The sequence below is a fragment of the Triticum urartu genome, chromosome 5A (assembly GCF_056163025.1).
Source record: "Triticum urartu cultivar PI428250 chromosome 5A, HENAU_Tu73, whole genome shotgun sequence".
Classification (NCBI taxonomy): Eukaryota; Viridiplantae; Streptophyta; class Magnoliopsida; order Poales; family Poaceae; genus Triticum; species Triticum urartu.
Genome location: NC_141877.1, coordinates 57,939,258 through 57,947,838, shown reverse-complemented (window position 1 = coordinate 57,947,838; position 8,581 = coordinate 57,939,258). Strand labels below are relative to the sequence as shown.

The following is an 8,581-nucleotide window of genomic DNA, read 5'->3' as shown; positions in this document are numbered from 1 at the left end:
CCTTCCTCTCACCTGCCACAGAGAAAGGGAATCCTAGCCCTTCGACGGTGGCGGCGAGGGTCGCCACTCGACAGCGCGTCCCTCCCCCTCCTGAACCCGTGGTGGCGGAACCGACCGCAAGGGGAAGGGGGAGGGGGTGAGTCCGTGGGCGAGGCCGGGGCAAAGGCCGTAGCGCTCAGGGAAGAGGAGGACAGGTCGGCGCGCCGGCCCCGCCCCTGCTAATGATGCCCTTCCCGATGGAGGGCCACGTTGAAGACCAGCCTTATGAGTTCTTCATCAGGCTCCGCCGGCCCTCGCGTCGTCGTCTTCGTCTCCCCACTTCGTTTGCTCTGGTGATGGAGCGTGTCCCGCCCCAAACCCTCAGGTTGCACAGGAGGGGCTGCGGGAACAGGGGCATGCGGGTCAACGCCGACTTCCCGGCTACTCGAGTCATGTATCTCCGCCGTGGATGGAAGACGTTCGCCCGCATCCACAGCCTGACGGCGGGGCTCGTCCTCTACTTCAAGTTAATGGAGGATGACCTGCTCTCCATCAATGTCTTCGGAGATCTTGGAACTCGTCTAAAATGCTGCGTGGAGAGCTCCTCTGATGGAGATTCTGATGATGGGAGCTCGCCCTCGAGTGAGAGCGACAAGGAGGACAGCGGGGCGGACAGCGGGGACGAGTCCGACTAGGCGTCAGATGCCCCGCGCCTGGGCGGGTGCGGCAGCAGCAGCATCTGCACCTGGCCGCTCCTCTGGCAAAAGCTGGCCGGGGGCAGGGCCAGCTCCTTGAACCTTGCGGGGCTGTCTCCTTGGGCGGCTGGCGTCGGGAGGCTGTGGAAGAGGAAGAGGGCGGGTGGCAAGGCCGTCAACTCGGAGTACGCGGGCACCGACGCCTTCGTCATGTATTTCCGGTCCTGTCGCCTCGTCTTTTAGCTCCTTTCCCGGCACCATCATCACCGGCCCGCCCATGGGTGGCCACCGAGATGTTCTCTTGGTGCTTTCTGCTGCTCGTAGCACGCCTAGGTGCCCCTTTTGCCCTTTTGCCTCCTTGACCTGCCTCCTGAGGAGAGGGACAAGAAAGGGATTACGGGCATCTTTATCTTTTTTTGGTTTGTAAGCCTGCTGGCCTTTGTTAATTTTGAAACTTGTAATCCCCTTGCTCATGTTTTTCATCTCGCACAGACTGTACCTGTATGGGATGTTTTTAATGAAAAAGGGATGCTTGCCGGGTTTTTCGTTCGCGGGTAAATCCCGTGACAAGGAGCGAATCCTTGTTATTGTTTTAAGATAAACGTTTTTTGCCCGGCAACAGGCCTTGCCATCCCCCCACTCCACTCAACCGTTCTTGCGCTCTTGGCGGAGGCAGGGATGAAGTGGGCTTTAGGCTCCTCGTCCCACCTCCTTGCCGCCGCGGCTACAACCAAATCCAGACCCAGGAAATAATCCCTAGGTATAGGAAAAAAAGGGGAGCATGGCAGCTTAGAGATAAAAGCGAGGTTTCGCATGCCCCAGTACGGTTCCGAAATGCATGCCAGAGGATAAAAGACTCATCTGGACCTGGAGCCCTTGGCAATCTCATCTTGCCGCGGTTGGATCCTTGTGCTTGCAGCCCCCGGCAACTCTGGCTTGCCGGGGTCGGGACGCCGGTCCGTTTCCTTCTTTCCGAGTAGCTTAGCAGAAGTGCTCATGTGCCCTGTGAACCAAAGGAGGACAGAAAAGGAACAGACAGACGCGCACTTGACCTCTAGGCTAGGGGTTAGTCGCCGCTAAGCACTATCAACCCTAACCAAGGAAGAGACTCGACCTAGCATGCATGCTATAACTTAGGGCGCTAGCGCTTCATTTATTTTCGCTCAGGGTCTACGCCTGGCTTTGTACAGAGGGTCACATGCCTCGTCGGCAAAGCTTGTACAAAAGGTGGCTTGCCGGGAGGCCCGGCAAGCCGCGCCTTATGGGTAAAACTTGCGAAGATGCTCGATGTTCTAGGAGTTTCTCACTGGGACGACATATTCGGTCTCCAGGCGGACTGCGCCAGGCCTGGTGACTCATATTACCCGATAAGGGCCTTTCTACTTCGGCGTCAACTTGTTGGAATTCTTGGCCGACTGAACGCACCGAAGAACAAGGTCACCTTCCTCAAGGCTTCGGACATGAACCTTGCGGCTATGATAGCGGCGCAACGCTTGCTGGTAGCGTGCCGCTCTCACAGCCGCCCGAAGACGATCTTCCTCAAGGAGCATCGCGTCATCTTGGCGCAACGGCTCTTGCTCAAGCTCATCATAAGCAAGCACTCGAGGTGACCCATATATGAGTTCCGTCGGGAGAACTGCTTCTGCCCTGTTTACCAGGGCAAAAGGTGTCTGGCCGGTGGCTCGATTTGGCGTCGTCCTAATCGACCAAAGAACCGCCGACAACTCATCAATCCAGCGCCTTCCACTCTTGTGCAGCTTGTCAAAGGTATTCGTTCTCAAGACTCGCAACACTTCAGCATTTGCCATCTCCGCTTGACCGTTGCTCCGTGGATGTGCCACGAAAGCAAAACAGACCTTGCTACCGAGGTCTTGGATGTACTACATGAAGGTGTGGCTTGTGAACTGTGTGCCGTTGTCAGTGATGACTCTATTTGGCACACCAAAATGATAGACCAGTCCTTTGAAGAACTTGACGGCTGACTGAGCAGTCACCTTCCTCACTGCTTCCACTTCTGGCCACTTTGTGAACTTGTCGGTTGCAACATACAAGTACTCAAAGCCCCCGACAGCGCGGGGGAAAGGGCCCAGTATATCGAGCCCCCAGACCGAGAATGGCCAAGCGAGAGGGATTGTTTGAAGGGCTTGAGCTGGCTGATGAAGCTTCTTTGAATGGAACTGGCACGCTTCACACTTGGTTACTAGTGCCGTCGCATCCTGGAGGGCGGTGGGCCAGAAGAAACCTTGCCGGAATGCCTTCCTGGCAAGGGCCCTTGACCCTATGTGGGAGCCACATATGCCTCCATGTATCTCCGCCAACAACTCCAATTCTTCCTCCCGGGGAATGCACTTGAGTTTCACACCGTTTGGCCTCCTCCGGTACAGGACGTCATCGATGAACTGGTATAGGGCAGACCGATGGGCTACTTTCTCTGCTTCTTCCTAATCCCCAGGAAGCTCCCCTGTTTGGAGGAAGTGGACAGTAGGCTGCGCCCATGTCGAAGCCTGGGGCTCGATGGCAAGGACCAAAGGCATTTCTTCCGCCATGAGAGCGGCTGTCTCTACGGTCAGGGCTTGACGCCCTGTCGGAGCCAGTCGCTCTTGGGCAGGCTCAGCGTCCGCGGCAGCACCCTTGCCGGCGGCCCCAGGGGGCTCGGTAGGAAAGTACTTGTCGGGACCTGATTTCCTTCGCTTGTTCTGCCCCGCTGATGGTTCGACGGATGGTTGAGTTAATCGGAGCAAAAAGGTACCTGGTTCCACAGGTAGCTTGAATGCGACACGCTTTGACAGGTAAACGGCGATGTTGTTCTCCGCTCGGGGGACGTGCTCCGCCTGGATACCGTCAAAGCGTTCCTCCAGCTTCCTCACCTCATCTACGTAGGCTTCCATCAATGGGCTCTGATAATCCTTGTTGACCTGCCTGACAACGAGCTGCGAGTCGCCCCTGACGATGAGCTTCTTAACCCCGAGGTTTGCCGCGATCCTGAGACCGGCAAGCAATCCCTCGTACTCAGCAGTGTTGTTGGTGGACATCTCCCTAGGAAAGTGCATATGGATCATGTACTTGAGGTGTTCTTCGGTGGGTGTGACGAGTAGCACACCAGCACCGGCGCCTTGCAGCAAGAAAGCCCCATCAAAGTACATGATCCAGTCACGATCTGCTTCCTTGCCGGGGAGAGTGGTCTCCTAGATTTCTTCGTCAGGCGTCGAGGTCCATTCTGCAATGAATTCCGCCAAGACTCTGCTCTGAATTGTCGAGGTACTTTCAAACTTTAAACCGAAACTTGACACCTCCAAGGCCCATTCCACAATCCTTCCGGTTGCATTCGGGTTGTGCAGTATCCGTTGCAAATGGGCCGGGTGACGACAGTGATCTCGTGGGCCTGGAAGTAGTGACGCGGCTTCCTCGAGGCCATAAGGAGGCCGAAGAGCAATTTTTGCACGCCAGAGTACCTCGACCTAGCCCCCTGCAAGAGGGAGCTAACAAAGTAAATCGGGTGCTGCATCATCTTCTTCTTTGGCACCACTTCACTTGACTGCGCGGGCATTGCCTTGGTGGCACCAGACTCCGCCGGGGGCCGCGCCTTGCCGGCACCAGGCCCTGCCAGGGAAATCTTTGGCTTGCCATCCGCTGGTTCTACCGCCACTGTCGCCCCCTCGTCGACCTCCCTCTGTGCCACCAGTGCAGCGCTGACCACTTGATTCGTCGCTGCCAGATACAGTAGCAACGGCTCTTGTGGTTTAGGTGCAACCAGTATCGGCATGGAGGAAAGGTATTTCTTCAGATCCTGTAGTGCTGCCTTGGCTTCTGGTGTCCACTCTATTGGGCCTGCCTTCTTCAAGATTTTGAAGAAAGGAAGGGCGTGCTCGGCGGACTTGGAGATCAACCGGCTCATGGCGGCAACGCAGCCGGTGAGCCGACACACATCCTTAATCCGCATGGGCGCCTCGATGTGCTCAATAGCCTTGATCTTGTCTGGGTTTGCCTCGATCCCACGCTGCGACACAAAGAATCTGAGAAGCTTGCCGGACGGAACACCGAAGGCGCACTTCTTAGGGTTCAGCTTGAGGTTGATCTTGCGCAGGTTAGCAAATGTCTCCTCTAGATCTTGCACAAGAGTGGGCCCGTCTTTGGTTTTGACCACTATGTCATCCATGTAGGCCTCCATATTTCTATGGAGCTGAGGTTCAAAACCAATTTGGACCGCTCTTGCAAACCTTGAGCTGGCACTCTTCAACCCGAAAGGCATCCGTAAAAAGCAATACGTACCACATGGGGTGATGAATGCCGTCTTCTCTTCATCCTCTCTTGTCATGAAGATTTGGTGGTAGCCTGAGTAGGCATCGAGGAATGATAACAGATCACACCCGACCATGGAGTCAACAATCTGGTCGATGTGCGGCAACGGGAAGGGGTCCTTAGGGAAAGCCTTATTAATATCTGTGTAATCAATACACAAACTCCACTTCCCATTCACCTTGCGCACCACTACTGGATTGGCCAACCACATCGGGTAGAGCACCCCTCTCACCAAACCTGCCGCTTCCAACTTCCTGATCTCCTCTGTGATGAACTCCTACCTTTCCAGAGCCTGCTTTCTGACCTTCTGCTTGACGGGCCGTGCATGGGGACAGACAACTAGGTGGTGCTCAATCACCTCCCTAGGAACACCGGGGATGTCAGACGCTTGCCATGCAAACACATCGACATTTGCCCGCAGGAAGGTGACGAGCGCACCTTCCTATTTGCTGTCGAGGGTGGAGCCTATGATGAAGGCCCCTCCCGTGCCATCCTCCCCGACGGGCACCTTCTTGGTCTATGGCGGCTCGGCTCTGGATCTCTTGCTCTTGTCGGTAGAGTTCTCTGGCACGTCCTCAACGGTAGCACAACACTCCGAGGAGGTGTGCTTGCCGGAGTGGGTGCGAGAGGTCTTGCCGAGTTCCTTTTTCCCTCCCAGGCCGTCAGCGGCAGGAGCAGGTGCCTTGACGGCAGCTGCTGCAACTGCTTCACGGTAGAGCTGGTCGGCGCAGATCAGCGCGTCCTTCTTGTCGGAGGGGACGGAGATGATGGTAAACGGCCCGGGCATCTTTAGCATGTTGTAGGCGTAGTGTGACGCCGCCATGAACTTGGCCAATGCCGGGCGGCCGAGGATCCCGTTGTAGGGCAAGGGGATCTCGGCCACATCGAAGACGATCTTCTCCGTCCTGTAGTTCAACTCTCCTCCAAATGTCACGGGCAGTGTGACCTTTCCCTTTGGCTGGCTCCTCCCCGGATTGACCCCTTGAAACGTGCCCGTTTCCTTGAGGTCTCCATCAGGGATTTGCAACCTTTTGATCACGACAGGCGAGATCAGGTTCAGGCCAGCCCCGCCGTCAACCAACATCTTGTTCACCCTGAGGTTGCGTATTGTTGGGGAGACCAACAATGGCAAACACCCGACCACGGTAGTGCGGTCAGGGTGGTCCTCGGTGTCAAAGATGAGGGGCGTGCTGGACCACTTCATCGGCTTCTGAGCGCCGAATGATGGCTCTGCTGCTATAATCTCTCGCGCCCACTGCTTGAGCTGGTGGCAAGAGGTATGCAGCGAGGCGCCGCCATCGACGCACATGGCCTCCATAGCCTTCTGGAACCCTTGCTCACTAGACTCGTCATCCTCATCGTGATCTTCATCTTCTTGTTTCTTATTGCGGCCCAGGCGGGCTTCTCTTGCTAGTTGTCTTTACCGGGGAGGCCTCCTTGGCCTCCATGCTTCTTGCCGGATCTCTCAGCACCGTCCTGGTCCTTCTCCTTGTCCCGCCTTTCGTACTCAGCCTTTTGCTTCTCAGCAAGCAGCTCGACTTGTCGGCAGTTCTGGAGGTCGTGGCCCTTGGTGCGGTGGATCTTGCAGTATTGCTTGCCGGAGCTTCCTGGCTTGTCGGTAGCCGCCAGGGCCTGGCAGGCGGAGCACCCGGCGATCTCCTTGCCGGGGGCGTCTGCCTTGACCTTCTTGCCGTCACCGGTGTTGTCAGATCCCTCAACGGCAAGCACGGCCTTGCCTTTGCGTTTCCTGTTGCGACGCCGGCTCTTCTTCGTCGGAGTGGCGGCGTCTTCATCAGTAGATTCGGTTTCCACGCCGGCATCTTCGCCGGGGTACTTCCTTCCCTCTTCAGCCCGGGCGCACCTACCGGCCAGAACGTAGAGCTCGGCCACATCCTTAACCTTGGTCATCGCCAACTCCTCGCGCATCTTGCAATTGTGTACGTTCTGGTGGAACGCGCTAATCACAACAGTGGGATGAATGTCGGGGTTGTTGTATTGCACCCAGCTGAATCTCTGGATGTACTTGCGCAGGGTCTTCCCTTCCTTTTGGGGAATGATATGCAGATCACTGGCCTGGCCATGAGCTTGGTAGCCCCCTATGAAGGCGCCAACGAACTCATGCCACAGATCTGACCAGGAAGAAATGGAATCCACCGGCAAGTGCATCAACCAAGACATCACATTGGGCTTGAGCGTTGGCAAGCACCTTGTCGTCGCGAGCCCCAGTGGCCTGCATTGCGATGGTGTAGATGCTGAGGAACTCGGACGGATGGGTCTTGCCGGTGTACCTCTCGCTGATGTTCGGCTTGAACATGCGGTGGGACGGCCACTGGAACTGCCTCAGCTCACGGGTAAAAGCCGGGCAGCCCACCTCATAAGGTAGACCGCCGGGCCCCCCGGTGCCGGGTGGTCCATAGTGGGTCCCGCCCGCTTGTCCGACTGGCGGCGCATTTCGCACCGGCGCTCGATGGTGGTTCAAGCGTCTTCGTGAGCTTGCTCCCGAAGGACCTGGTGCTAGTCGCGGAGGGTCCGCGGGTCGGACGACGCTATGAAGATGTTATCACAAGCATTGTCGCGATGGGCCGACGTCCGCGGCGGCTGGTGAGGAGGAGGAGAGTGCACGGTGGCCGCAGCTCCCTCGGTCCTCCCAGCGCCAACATGTGGTGGCTCGGTGAAGCGCCGACCCGAGGGCCCCGTCGGTCGCGGATCGTCTTTGTTTGCGACGGCGAAGAGGCTCCGGATGGTGGCCCTCCACTCGTCGAGCTTCTCCGCAGCAGGAGGGAAGTCGAGGAGCAGTTGTGGATCGTGGCGCGCTTCGACTTCTAACTACGTTAGAAGGATCTCCGTCACGATCCGGCGGCTGCGTGCCATTTTCGCCAGCGCTTCGGTGAGCGTGCTGACCCCCCTCATTTTGTCGATGCCGCACAGGGCTCTTCCCACGGCGGTGCCCAGGGTCACCATTGTGGTGACGCTGTTCGGCGCGCACACCATGGGAAGAATGTGCGGTTGTCGCCGGTGTAGGCGTCTCGGAGGTCCCAGCGCCGCCCGGAGTCGGCACAGCGACGCCCCTGGAGGGCCCCGCGCCGCCTGCGGGGGGCCCAGCTCCGTCCTTGGATCCGGCGATGTGTAGCCGGTCGTCTGGCGCGCGAACGACGCTGCTCGCCAGGCTCCGACTGCCTGGGTGATGCTGGTGCTCACGGGCCGCGGCCTGGGTCCTGTGTGCGACCGGTCCGCTGCTCGTCCGCACCGGCACGGGTCGCTCAGCTCCCAATGAATCGGCCGCCATGGCCGTCTTCTTCTTAGGGGCCATGGCGATGAAGAACTGCTAGGCTAACTACTAGACCAGATTCTCACAATTGCGCCCCCTACCTGGCGCGCCAAAGATGTCGGCGTGAAACGACGCCTATGGGATCACAAGAATCCCTACTACGGTTGCCAGGGCGCGGGGTTGCGAGGAGAGCAGGGCTAGTAGATTGCACAAGGATCGTTTACCCAGGTTCAGGCCGCAAGGATGCGTAAAACCCTAGTCCTACTTTGGTGGGTGTATTTCTGAGAGTTCTTGAGCTCTCGAACTAGCTGTGGTCAGCGTGTGGTTTCAAAGAGCCGAA

The 8,581-nt window shown here is 57.7% G+C and overlaps 1 pseudogene; it reads right to left on the bottom strand.

Annotated features, from left to right (window-relative positions):
* Positions 1–5,415: 5,415 nt before the first annotated feature.
* Positions 5,416–6,282, bottom strand: LOC147968017 (uncharacterized; annotated as a pseudogene).
* Between the last annotated feature and the right edge of the window lie 2,299 nt (positions 6,283–8,581).